This window comes from Peromyscus californicus, unplaced genomic scaffold (assembly GCF_007827085.1).
Source record: "Peromyscus californicus insignis strain IS unplaced genomic scaffold, ASM782708v3 Scaffold_21__1_contigs__length_65335640, whole genome shotgun sequence".
NCBI classification, from domain to species: domain Eukaryota; kingdom Metazoa; phylum Chordata; class Mammalia; order Rodentia; family Cricetidae; genus Peromyscus; species Peromyscus californicus.
The window spans coordinates 53,233,879-53,248,760 of NW_026294514.1; the positions used below are offsets into that span (position 1 = coordinate 53,233,879).

A 14,882-nucleotide genomic window follows, 5' to 3' on the forward strand; every position below is an offset into this window, starting at 1 on the left:
GTTTATGTGTGATATCCTTTGCAGGGCTCTATACAAACAACCTTTCATTTTGGATTAGAAATTTAATTACTATATCATTGGAAGAAAAGTTGATTTCCTTGTAGTTGCATTTCACAACAGATTTTAAAGATGGGGGAATGATTATGTTAATTATTTTAGTACATACGGGGACAAACGATAGTTTCTTATACCTCATCTTTTAGTCATTTTTTTCATATAACTTAATTTGTACAATGAAGATTATTATGTAGCACCGTCTCATACATAAATTAATTTTACTGTTTTATTAATAATTACCTAGCAGCCATAGAAACAGAAATCTAAATTAGTGAGTTTGTATCTACTATATTGGGTAAAATTGCCTTTATTATTCTGTATTTGTGCTATTGGAGTTACATGTTTATAATTTAGTTTTCTCACATAATTGAACATCCTCATTTGCTGTTCATTAGTGACCAACATATCTGACAAAGCATGTCTTTGGTTAACTTTTTATTAACTTAAAGAAGTAAGAAACGGATCACATCTGAGATTATTAAGCAATTTTTAAAGTCCCATTCTAGTGTCTGTACAGTTTTTGTTATGTGTTAGGTCCTTAGGAAACATGCTGAATGAATGAAACAGTTGTGCCAATGTGTGGAAAATATATACACAATGTGAAGGCAAAGAATGTCTAGAGTGGGCTTTAAACACTGATGTCTAGGTGAAGTACAGTTGTGAAGAATATGTAAGGTTTCTCAACTCTACCACACTCATACATTCACAGGGCAGGTGAAATAAGGCAGTGCAAATATCAGCGTGTGTTAGAAAGTATTGCAACATGAAGAAGTAGATTTCAAAATGTGATTAATCCTAAAGGTAGTTGCTCCAAACAGGACTCACTTCTTGATCCCCTTTCTTAGGACATAAACATTGCAGGCTGAGTAAGCTGATAGATTCAGCCCTATTTTGGATACTGATGAGAACATTATTTTCAATGTGAGACAGGATGCCATCAGTATTGATCACATTTATATCAGTTCGTTGGTGTCACTTTCTTTCCTGGCTTTGGTACCCACTTATACTGACTGTTATGTTTAAAATTTTATCATTATCCTAATTAAAATACTGGTATCTTACACTGTATTATTCCTTCAATAAGCGGATACCTACCTTCTTTCATCATTTGGTGACGGCCGTTGCTACAAACCACAGCCTTTCATTTTCATTTTTCTTGCATTCGTTTCCTGGAAACTGTCTGCCATTGTTCTGGTCCCATTCTCTTGTAGCAGCCTGTACGTTTGCAGACCCCTAGCATCTGATCCATTATGATTATCCAATCCATTAATGATTGCAATTTTCAGTCTACGACTTTTAACATCTGTGTTTTATAAAGACAAAATTCTCTTTCCTTAGTCTAGCAGGAACCACACTGGTCTACTAGGGAGAAGTAGAATTAGATCATGTTGCTGCCCTGCCTAACCTCGAGCTAAATGCTGAGGAACTGGGGGTTTGACCAATGTTGTCTTTTCTCTCCCTTTAATGACTTGGGTACTTAATTTTGTGTATAACTGTTAGACTTACAATTCATATACTCTGTTTCAGATCTCTAACCTGCCAGTGTAACCATTAAATATATTGTGATCATTTCTAAGGAAAGCAAATTCTGGTAACATCCAGTATAATGTTTTCATATTTGAACCCTACAGCTTGTGTCTCCAATATCTTTGATCTGCTTTACTAATGATTGGCAGGTGTATTTGTGGACCTATTTTATGTTCTAGAACAGGGTTGTCTCTCACCTGAAAGAAAAACAATAAGAGGAATATGGTTACACTTTCTAAGTCAGAATCCATTTGACTCCTCAAACATTGTATCTACAACAGATGAATCAGTGTTTTGTCTATTTTATGAATTCACAAATGTTCTGGTTTCACCTAAAAGGTTAAAAGGCAGCACTCATTACTTCAGTAGCTAACAATAATAATCAGTGAAGAAAACAACTTTGAAAATGTTGAGAATGAGGTTGAAATAACTCACCGACTAATGGCTTCTCTTCCTGGAGGTTTCCAGTTGCTTTATCTCCCAAAGAAAGGACCTAGATGGACTAATTGCAAATTATTATACGTAAATATGTACCGCAGAAAGTTACTATAGTATCAATTATATGTTTTACACACACACACACACACACACACACACACACACACACACACACACACAGAGCATCAAATTCCCTTTCATGGCAAATGTATGTGGGAAAAATTATAGTTATCATTAAGTAGCCTGTTCCTTCACTGTCCTGGGAATAAACAGTCAGCATATCAGCAATTTCCATAGGTGATATCTTCAAATTGAAAAATTTGACATTGTCTCCCCACAAACACTCTCTCTTGATTAGAACTTAGTCCTTAACTGATTTCCCTAGTTGCATGCTGTCTTCTTTATTCTGAAGTTAGACTCCACCTTAACTGCAGCATCTGAAACAATATTGCTATTCTAATCAGTCTATGTATCTTTTTATTCAACTTTAAAACAAATTTAAATATATATTTGTATATATATTTATGTCTTTTTTGTTAACTTTACATTTTATGTTACTTATTTATTCTTTTGAATTTTTAATTTTTGTTGTTGTTTTGGTTTTTGTTCGTGTCTTTGTTTGTTTGTTTGTTTTTCAAGACAGGCTTTCTCTGTGTAGCCCTGGTTGTTCTGGAACTCATTCTGTAGGCCTGCTAGCCTCAAACTCAGAGATCTGCCTGCTTTTACCTCCCAAGTTCTGGGATTAAAGGCATGTGTTGTCATGCTCAGCTTTATAATTTTTTAATTAAATGTAAATACATCACTTCTACATTCCATTTTCTCCCTTTAAGCTCTACAATGTCTTCTCCTTCTGGCTCTTTCCATGCCTCCCCACTCTTTCTGAAATTGATGGCATCTTGCTATTATTGTTACTTATATATGCATAAATATATAAATACCATCAGCTGAGTCTATTTTTTTGCTTGTGTGCATATGTTTTCAGGGTTGACCAGTTTGTTTTGGATAACCAATGAGGAAGCTCATACTTGGAAAAGGCTAATTCTCTCTTTCAGTAGCCATTGGTCTTTTTCTAGGGATGGGACCCAGTAGGATTTCTCTTTTTTATGTTAGCATGTTGATTAATGTTTTCAGTGTTCAGATCTTACATAATTAGCCACAGGTGTAGCATCCCTGTCATTTTTAGTAGACAAAGTAACAACAGCCTTTTAGTCCTCTGACTCTTACATTCTTTCTGTCCCCATGCTGTAGATGTATCCATTGGAGCTGGACTCCCCACAACCCACTGATCTCTGTGATATCAGAGATTTTTATCTGTGATATAAAAAATCAGTTGTGGTTTTCTATAATGGTCTTGTTTTATGAGGGATGAGAGCTACAATTTTATATGGGTATAAAGATATATTTTATACTGCAGTAAGAAATTCTGCTGGTCTAACAAGGTGATGCTATGGGTTTTCTTTTGAGATCCATGAATTCACTAGCCCCAGGTCATTGGCTAAGTTTCTAATTTCAGGCATGATTAGACAGCTGTTGGTTATCACCAACATATGAATATCACTGCCGCACTTTTAGGGGTGTCTTGTCATGATGATCATGATTTTGATTCATATGGGTGGGTCTATCCATTGCTTGCCTTTCTTGGAAACTTACATAGCACTTTTTAGTACTAAGAAAGCTGGACTGCAGGAAGGAGGCATTCAGGTTATATCCAGCCAAATCTTCTGAGTCTCGTGTCCTAAGACTGGGGTGTCAAGAGAAGTAGGGTCCTTCAACCACTGAGAGACAATCCAAAGACAATATATATATATATATGTGTGTGTGTGTGTGTGTGTGTGTGTGTGTGTGTGTGTGTGTGTGTGAATGTATACATATACATATGAATATAAACTTAAATGAAGCTATACCATGCCAATACTCCCTATAAGAGCCATAGACCACCCCAAAAAACCCCACTATCAAGCAAATTTACCCCTTTATTCATTGCTTTATATTCCACATTCAAGAGCGGACATCTGTCTGTATAAATTATATCTTTCTAGGGTAAAAGACCATAGAACTTTTATCTCTTGTCATGTCAACTTGCTTATTCACAAAGAAATACATGAAAATCTCTGTTGACTGACTCTTCCTTCTCTTCATAACATTTTCAAATTTATAACCAAATAATTACTCATTCAAAATTTATAAAAGGTGACATATGAATCAATTTTTGTAAAGTTGAATTTACATAAATTTAGTGTTCTCCAGCCTAGAGCAAGTCTAGAGGCAAGAGGCTATGTGTATGTGAAATATTTTCATAGCTAATTTATTTTTTTAAGTTGCTCTCATCTCTGTTATAGTATTCCCTCAAGGTCACAATTTTTTTAAAGATAGTAATAAAACTGGGCCAAATCTACTGGGATGTACGAGTCAGCTATATATTAGGTTAACACTGAACAAAGGTTTTAAACAGGCTTTTAACATAGCAGTTATTGACTGCACTTGGGCATTTGAAGTTGGTCAAGGCCCTTAGCTCTAGAACTGTAGAAGCCTCTCTATACTTTGTCGAGCTATTGTTATTTAGTGCTTAATAAGAATTTAATAATGATAAGCTATAAAAACTTTTATTTTTGACATGCAGGAAACAAGACATTTAAAAAGGAAGTGAAAGAAACATCTTAATAACCATTTCCTCCCTTTTTGCCCATTTTCTTTACTTTAAAAAACTAGAAGTTGATGTGCTTTAATTCAGTGTATAGTATGAAAATATTGTCAGGATTTTCTGTTTCCCCAAGAGAAAATAAAACACCTTATTTTTCAAGGTACAATTTAAATATGTCCACTTTAGGAAGTATCTGCTGTAGTTGAAGGGAGGCATTTTATTTAATACCAGCTCAGTTCATTCCTTTGGTTTTTAATTTATTAGCGATTTGTGGGGTAACCATTTACTACTGTACAGGATATTTGAATGGACATATTTGGAACTTGTTTTAAATACTCAGGGAAAGAAAATTATCATTTACTGAATGAAACAATAAACAAGACATTAGCTTTTTTTTTTTATCATTAAATACACTTGGTTTTGCCAAAGCTCACTTATCAGTTAAAATCCACAATTTTGAACCTGAAAAAAATAAAAGAAAACTGCAGAAAGAAGAGAAAAGCAAGTGACAACAATATATGAGACAAAAAAAATCTTTGTCACCTGTGAAGAAAGACTGTCCCCAATGGGTATGTGATGCTAAGTCCTGAAGATTATGAATGAGAAGAACTCTCATGTGTGTAATATCATTTGAACTCGTGCACTTCTGTTGTGTCTGGTCTTCTGGATGAAGAAGTGGGTTCTCCTGGTGTCTACACTAGTTCTTTGTTGATTATTTCAAAATACCTAGGAAAATGAAAATAAGGAACAATGTCAGAAGTAAAGTGACCAAATGTAACCATTTTCCCCCCTGGAAGATGAAAATAATTTGAAATAACCCCAAAGATACTGATTTGTAGTTGATAGGTTAAAGATGTGGACCCGAGTACTTTAAATACACAGCATGGCACACAGGCCAAAGATGGATGACAATTTTAGTAATAAAAGGAACTACTCTACACTTTTGAAGGGGTTCAGCCTACATATATTTTTATTTATAAATTCACATATTTATTTTTTGCATTTCTATCTTTCACTTAGTATATTTACTTTCTTTTTCAAGTCATATTTTGGTAACTTTTAGATGTCCTGATGCTGGTAATAATCATTGGAAAACTTAATTCTGATTTGATTCTTGAATACCAACAAATCACTTAATAGCAATGTGTACTAATCTCTGGAATACTGCCCCAAAGTTCTTATCCTCCTTAAAATATTTTTTATTTTTTAAGATTTATTTATTTATTATCCATACAGTGTTCTGTCTGCATGTATCCTTGCAGGCCAGAAGAGGTCACCAGACCTCATTACAGGTGGTTATAAGCCACCATGTGGTTGCTGGGAATTGAACTCAGGACCTCTGAAAGAGCAGTCAGTGCTCTTAACCACTGAGCCATCTCTCCAGTCCCCCTCCTTAAAAACTCTTCTTCAGGTGCACAATCTGCTTTTCCTTCCACAAATACCTGTGAACTTTTGTTGTTGTATCTTTGTGCAATAGTTACGTTCTTTCCATTAAAGGTCCAGAAAAATATTTGTTTAGATTTTATTGAAAATTCCATTCTTCTTTGGAATACTTCCCTACTTATTTTGAGCTGGGTAGGACATATAGAACATTTCAGATATATGACCCACTTGGAGATTCACTGTGCACCTGCAAAGATTCCCCAAGAGGTGTTTGAATGGTTTCTTGAGCAACCTATGTTTCCAGTGAGTTTGTTTCCCACCTGCCCTAGTGCGTAATGGCTTTGTTGAGGGAGATGAATTGTGTCTGGTCTACTTTCATAGGGCATTAATTAGTTTAGTGCATTCTCGAGATTGAATTTGTCTAAGTATTATGCTTTACTTGACCTCTGACTTTAAAGATAACAAAACTTTTTAAAGATGGATCTTTATTCAGCATCAGTCACATTTTTATTATTTTTGTACTGTTATATTAAGAAATAAGTTGACATACATCTTAGCTATGCACTATTGTGTATAGCATGGCACACCAATGGCAATCTTTTGCTCCAAGTAGTTTCCTTTTGGGAGACAGGATGGGGAAATGTAAATGGTATATGTGTCTTGTCTTTGCTGCTTACTTATGAGGACTACGAATCTTAATATTCCCATAAATTTTAAAATATGCACAAGAAAATGACTAACTCATTTTATAAGCATAGAACACATTGAAACATGATATTTTATTCTGAAAAGGACACTCACAGTATCGATTTGTACAATTAATCAATCAATTGTATTAACAATAGTTTCAGGTAGATATTGGACAAAAGGCAACTAGGATCATATCAATACATGATGTTTGAGGTATTAAAACACAAGAGTAGGAAAACTTATTGAGAGTGTCCTTCAAGTTTTGACCATATTCAACCCTCCCTACCTCTTCTCTGACCCTCCAAACTTTTGTGCCTTTTTAAAATTCCTTTAGAACTAATTTGTCCTGCCCAAATATTCTTGGATGTGTGCTCTTCTACTAGAGCACATTGACTTACCAGAGACTACACTCTTAGAGAAAACTGTCTCTCCCTCTCCTAGCATCTAATCATTGCCAATAGATTTACAAGTAGGGGTGGAATTATGAGTCCAACTTTTCTTTCCATTCTGGAGTTTTTCTAGCTTGGGCTTAAACCAGTCTTTTGCATGCTTCCACAACCACAGTGAATTCATATGTACAGCTTCCCTGAGGTATACAGAAGACAATGTTTCACTGGACTCATTCACCACTCTGGCTTTTGCAGTCTTTATACTCTTTATGATCTCTGAGTCTTGGTGGGGTGGGGGGGGTGCTACATATGTTCCCTTTGGGACTGAGCATTCTACAGTCTCTCACTCTCAGCACCTTGTCCAGTTGTGAGTAACTGTATTAATCATCATCTACTGCAAGTGTCTCAGATGAGAGTTGAGAGATGTGTGGATCTATGGGTCTATGAGTACAACAATAATTCATTAGGATTCAGTTTAATACTATATCCATTTAGTAGCATAATATTTGTGGTTCTCTTAGTGCTTGCAACATGTCTAGCAAGAGATTCTTAACCCAATGTAATTGTTTTATTTTCATTGAGTGACTAAATATTCACCAATTTCTATATTAAAAGTTTCATACTATATGTATTTACATAAAAAGGAAAGAGAAAACATTTAATAAGCATTTCTAAAACCATAAATCAAACAATACAGTCAGGCAAACTGTGATTAATGTTTCTTAATGCACATGCCTCATGATACCTGGCCCATGATTACTAAGTAAGCAGATCTTAAGTTTCATCAAAGAAATCTTAAGACAAAAAAAGTGAGTCTCTGCTTCAAATTGAAGGTGTCAGGACAAGCTCCAGGAGTCCAATCGATGAGAGAGAGGAGGGTTCTATGAGCAAGGGACATCGAGACCATGATGGGAAAAAGTACAGAGACAACTAGCCAAACTAGTGGGAATGCATGAACTGCAGCCAATAGCTGAGGAGCCCCCATGAAACTGGACTAGGACCTCTGGATAGGCGAGACAGTTGTTTAGCTTGAACTGTAGGGGGCCCCCAGGCAGTGGGATCAGGACCCATCCTTAGTACATGAGCTGGCTCTTGGGAGCCTAGTGCCTATAGTGAGACACTTTGTGGTACAGGGAGGAAGGGCTTAGACCTGCCTCAACCAGGCTCTGCTGACTCCCCATGGGGAAACTTGCATTGGAGGAGGTGGGAATGGGGGGTGGGTTGTGGGGGAAGGCTAGGGGGGCAGGAGGAGGGAGGACAGGGGAATCTGTGGTTGATATGTAAAATGAATAGAAAATCTCTTAATAATAATAATAATAATAATAATAATAATAATAATAATAATAATAAAGAAAATATCTTGGCCTGACATCTCCAGTAGAGAGATGGCTGATGAAATTGTGAGGGCCCTTTAGTATCAGCTCTTCTGTCATTTTGGGCAGGAGGAAAAAACTGATTATTTTAATCTGGCACTCATATGCTAGTTATATGCTGAATCCACCTCCTACCTGCTTGATGATATGAGCAAATAAATGCATAAGATGAAATATGATTTCAGCCGTACTTCTCAGATATAATTCTTGAAAAATTCATAGAAATTTTCCTTACTTCCGATGTACTGTATTAAAACTACAGGAAGCTATGATTTCTGTCTATCAGATTCTGTACTGGTGTTGTAGGCACAGACCATGATCTATACAAAAGAATTCAGCTCTAGGTATGACTTCACATCCAATATTTTCTTTTCCTCTTGAGGATAAGTACTTCTATTGTTCAAGAAGCATTTGTGTCTCTGATATTGTTAAGTACAGCAAGGTTTAATTTGAGGCCTTTTTTATTAACTAATAAAAGAAACATCACAAATATTGACTTTTCTGAGGCTACCTACAGTGTTAGATTCAACAGTAGCACTGTCTGCAAACAGAAAGAAGGAATATAAAAAATTAAAATTGTAAAATACTGAAATATTTCTTTCTGTTATTATTTGCCATATCAGTATATTTAACATGGCTAGAAACAACTTTTTTTGGGTTTTACAAGACAGGATTTCTCTGTGTAGCAGTCCTGCCTGTACTGAAAATTGCACTGCAGGCCAGGCTAGCTTTGAACTCACAAATGTTGAGTTCCTCCCAAATGTGTGTGCCACCACACTTGGCAGTTAGAAATAATTTTATAAAATTTGAGTTAAATCATTCTTCACATTACTTAAAATTATGTTGATTAGAACAAATCAATTTTATATTATTCTTGTAGCTATTCGAAATTATCTATTAAATAGGAAAACATTAGTTTATTTTAGCAAAATAGTAATAAATCATGTATTACATAATCACAAAGTAATACTTGATATGTGATACCAGGGCCCAGTCAAAAGCAGATCTGATTATAGAACTGAGTATCTATGAATCCTTTTTGCAGGAGACTGAGACTGCATAGGTCACGAATAATCACTGAAATAAAATCTTTGAAGACACATCGCAAATTTGAAGTATTTTTCCATGTCTATTATGTCAAAGAATGGAGAAAGGCTTATAAAATGTTCTAGGTAAATAGGTGTGATTCTATTGTTGAATAGTTATTCAACCTCAGAATTTTACCTAGTCTACTAGGTACTACAGGATAGGTTTAGAAGGCTAGATAAATGAACAGACATTAGATATCTTAATCATGTGCTTTTGATAATCACTGATAATGTTCAGTATTACCAGAGTGCCATGAACTGACCTAGGTCAAACTAACCAGAGTACACTGAACAGAGTTAGTCACACTACCAGGAAACATTCACCTTTGCAAAGTGAGGTACACTATTTAACTAAATCCAAATAGCGTGGTTTCGGCTTTGGTCAAAGTGTAACTGTGGAACATACTTTTATCCCCTCTCTATAAATTTTGATGTAGATTTAGTGTTTCAGAGTCAAATCTAATTCAAATGAATGTACTTTTGGCACCACACAAACAACTAATGGTAACAGAAGCCTTCATTAAGTTAAAACATAAAGTTATTTTAATATTAGTGTTATCTAATTTTTAAGATATTATAGGTACATATAATGAATCCTAGAGTGTAATCAAAGTTTATTCTCGGTGATACTGAATAAAGTGCCTAATCATTCATTTCCAGTTTTTGTCTTCGGGAAACAAGACCTGGTGTAGCTAGGCTGGCCTCAGACATATTCTGCAGCTGAGGAAATCATTGATCTGATCCCCCTTCCTCCAGGACCTAAGCGTTGGGGTTATAGATGCTGGTAACACATTCAGACCAGTTTTGCCTTCATGGACCTGAGTTTCCTACTTCAGAACCTGAGATTCTTTCTGTCTGTGGAGAATGCTGCACCTTGACTAGGCATAGGGATTAGAGAATCATAGAACTATGTCTCCCTCCCAAACCCTAACAAAAGTGCTGTTTAAGTCACTCTGAGTACTTACGTATGTAAATAAATTCTATGAAATTTTTTCAATTTAATGTATAGCAGAAAATTCCACTTATTTTTCACTGTATGTAAAACAGAGTTAGACATGAACTCTGGTCATATGTTTATAGTACCATTTCAATTCCTCCCCCCACACCCAACTTTCTAACCACGTACTTCATACATTCAAACAGAATAAGTGGTGAAAGTTATTTTGAGGTTTGCATTAAAAAAAATCAAAATCTTTAAAGTGATTTGAATTTTTCTAAAGTTAAAGTTAGGTACTTTACCGCTTTATGTATCTACCAAAAGTGGATTGTAATATAAAAATGCTACAAATGTGGTGTCCCTGGTGTGAGTCCAGAAGAAACCGTTAGCTTCATGTGGAAACACACTTTCTATGGCTTCTGTGTAATTAGTGTGGACTTTTGTTTAATTTTGTTAATGTATTCCATATCAATCTTCCTTTTATCCATTCTACCTTTTTTCTTTCTTTCATCTAAATCATTCTCTCTGAATGTACTCATTCTCCCTTTGGTCATCCCGACCCTCACCATATGCTTTGAATTGTGCTGTAAGGGATAGTTTACTTTGAAAAAGAAGGAAGACTCGGGTTGGAGAGATGGCTCAGAGGTTAAGAGCACCGACTGCTCTTCCAGAGGTCCTGAGTTCAATTCCCAGCACCCACATGGTAGCTCACAACCATCTGTAATGAGATCTGGCTCCCTCTTCTGTGTACATAATAAATAAATAAATAAATAGCATCCTAGGACAAGCTTCTAGGAACTTTAAAAAAAAAAAAAGAAAAAAGACTCAGAGATGCAACAAGATATTTGATCTTAGGTTACAGTTCAGGATTCCAGTGCCAACTTGAGGCTTCATGACAATATGAAATCACAGAACTTGAGCCAGGCCTGCTGAGTCAGAATGTGCGTATTATTACATGTTCAGGAGGTTTAGAGATTGACTCTCAGTGTGCTGTAGGAAAGCTGGAGCTAAACATCCTATCTAACTTTTCTGGCCTGTATGTTTAGGGTCCAGTAACAAGAATGGTACATTGAATTATACATTGTTTGCATGACTAAATAGATCAGTAATAAAAAAATGTAATTTTGATCAAATTTAGCTATTAAAAAAATCTGTTTAAATTTTTGTAATATTGAGTTTCAGAATTAGTAAGAGTTTCTATATTATTATCTGTAATATTTAGTGAAAGAATCATGAGTTCTAAAGTCTAGTAAAAATGATGAATAGGAAGGTAGCATATATATATGCATAATTTTTAAGATGTTATTATTTTTATGTCTATGTGTGTTTTGCCTGCATATATATCTGTACACTATTTGTACTTGGTGCAACTGAAGGACAGAACAGGGCTTCAGATAACCTAAAATGGGTTACAGTTTTCTGTGAGCTGCTATATGAGTGCTGAGGATCAAATATAGGTTCTCTAGAAGAGCAACCAGTAATGCTCTTATCCCCTGAGCTATCTCTCTAACCTGATATATACATATACATATATATAAATATATATACATATATAGTATTATATATAGTATAAATTTATATAAAATAAAATTGCAAGTACCTTGCCCAACATGGAAGCTCAATAACTAGAAATACACACTCTTTTTTTATTGTTTAGCACTCTTATTTTTTTATTAAGAAAATTTTTTCATTCACTTTACACACCAATCAAAGATCTCCCTCTTTCCTCCTTTTGTCCCCCAACCTCTCCCTCCCAATCTACTCCCACTCCCCCTCACAAGAAGGCAAAGGCCTCCCATGGGGAGGCACATCCAGGAAAGGCAAGTCCAAGCCCTTCCCCCTGCCTCAAGGCTGCATGAGGTGTCCCATCATAGGCAGTGGGCTCCAAAAAGCCCGCTTATGCACCAGCGATGGATTCTGATCCTACTGTCAGCCCCCCCCCCCCCCCCCCCCCCCCCCCCCCCCCCCCCGCCAAGCAGATTGAGCTGCACAACTGTCTTGCCATGTAAAGGGTCTAGTCCAGTCCCATGCAGGTCCCACAGCCACATTCATGAGTTCCCAACAGTTTGGTTTGGTCCTCTCTGCAGGTTTCCCCATCATGATCTTGATGCACTTGCTCATAGAATCCCTCTTCTCTCTCTTTGACTGGACTTCTGGAGCTCTGCCTAGTGTTTGGTTGTGGATCTCTGCATCTGCTTCCATCAGTCATTGGAGAAAAGCTCTGTGATGACAGGGTATTCACTGGTCTAATCACTGGGATAAACCAGTTCAGTCAAGTACCCTCTCCACTATTTGTAGTAGTTCAAGTTAGGGTCAACTTTGGGGATTCCTGGCAACTTCCCTAGCACCGGGTTTCTCTCTATCCCCATGATATCTCCCTGTATCATGGGTATCTCTTTTATTGCTTTCCCACTCCATCCCTGTTCCAGCTCAACAATCCCATCCCCTTATGTTCTCATCCCCTATCCCCTACCCTCCATTGCCAACCACTCATCCCCAATGTACTCATGGAGATCCCATCTATTTCCCCTTCCCAGGGTGATCCATGCATTCCTCTTTGGGTCTTCCTTGTTAGTTAGCTTCTCTGGAGTTGTGGGTTGTTGTCTGGTTATCCTTTGCTTTACATCTAGTATCCACATATGAGTGGGTACATACCATGTTTGTCCTTCTGAGTCTGGACTACCTCACTCAGGATGATAATTTCTAGTTCTATCCATTTGCCTGCAAATTCCATGATGTCATTGTTTTTCTCTGATGAGTAGTACTCCATTGTGCTTATGTAACGCATTTTCTTATTCCATTCTTCAGTTGAGGGGCACCTAGATTGTTTCTAGGTTCTGGATATTATGAATAATGCTGCTACGAACATAGTTGAGCATGTGTCCTTGTGGTATGATTGAGCATTCCTTGGGTATATGCCTAAGAGTGATATAGCTGGGTCTTGAGGTCTTCTCAATTTTCTGAGAAACTACCATACTGATTTCCAAAGTGGCTGTACCAGTTTGCACTCCCACAAACAGTGGAGGAGTGTTCCCCTTGCTCCACATCCTTTCCAACATAAGCTGTCTGCAGCGCTTTTGATCTTAGCCATTCTGACAGGTGTAAGATGGTGTCTCAGAGTCATTTTGATTTTGCATTTCCCTAATGATTAAGAATGCTGAGCAATTCCTTAAATGTCTTTCAGCCATTTGAAATTCTTCCTTTGAGAATTTTCTGTTTAGCTCTATAGCCCCTTTTTAATTGGATTCTTTGTTATTTTGATGTCTAGTTTCTTGAGTTCTTTATTTTTTTTCATTCTTTTTTTTATTATTATTTATTTTGTATACAGTGGTCTGCCTGTATGTATTCCTGCAGGCCAGATGAGGGCATCATATCCCATTATAGATGGTTGTGAGCCATCATGTGGTTGCTGGGAATTGAACTCAGGACCTCTGGAAGAACAGTCAGTGCTCTTAACCACTGAGCCATCTCTCCAGCCCCTCTTGAGTTCTTTATATATTTTGGCGATCAGCCCTCCGTCAGATGTGAGATTGGTGAAAATCTTTTCCCATTCTGTAGGTTCTTGTTTTGTCTTATTTACTGTGTCCTTTGCCTTACAAAAGCTTCTCAGTTTCAGGAGGTCCCATTTATTAATTATTGTTCTCAGTGTCTATGCTACTGGTTTTATATTTAGGAAATGGTCTCCTGTGCCAATGTGTTTAAGATTATTTCCTACTTTCTCTTCTATCAGGTTCAGTGGAACTGGTTTATATTGAGGTCTTTGATCCACTTTGACTTGAGTTTTGTGAATGGTGATAGATATGGATCTATTTGCAATCTTCTACATATTGATGTCCAGTTATGCCAGCACCATTTGTTGAAGATGTTTTATTTTTTCTGTTTTACAGTTTTGGCTTCTTTGTCAAAAATCAGGTGTATATAGATGTGTGAATTGATGTCAGGGTCTTCAATTCGATTCCATTTGTCCACATGTCGGTTTTATGCCAGTACCAAGCTGTTGTTATTACTATTGTCCAATATAAATCACACATACTTTACCCAAATTTATCAAATATATATAAAGTTGACACTGGATAACAGAATCTAAGTAAGACTGAATAAGCTGTAAGAGATTTTGATCTGAGGGAGCAAAGGAACACTACTTCAGAAGACAGAAGTATCTATAGAATATGAATAGGTAAAAATAGATTTAAATGTAATGAAGGTATATATGTCCTGGGGAATATGAAGTAATGCGGCAAAGATGGCCCATCTTTCTAAGAAGAGGGATGCTTCACCCAAAGAAAGGGATAGAGGATGGAGGAATCAGAAACCTTAGAGAACAAAACCATGTAGACTCTCCAGGGGTGTGTAGTTTAT

The 14,882-nt window shown here is 36.5% G+C and overlaps 1 protein-coding gene across 1 annotated transcript in view; it reads left to right on the forward strand.

Moving 5' to 3' along the window:
- St8sia4 (ST8 alpha-N-acetyl-neuraminide alpha-2,8-sialyltransferase 4) overlaps positions 1 to 14,882 on the forward strand; it is a 100,560-nt gene that overhangs the window by 16,308 nt on the left and 69,370 nt on the right. The window lies entirely within an intron of this gene.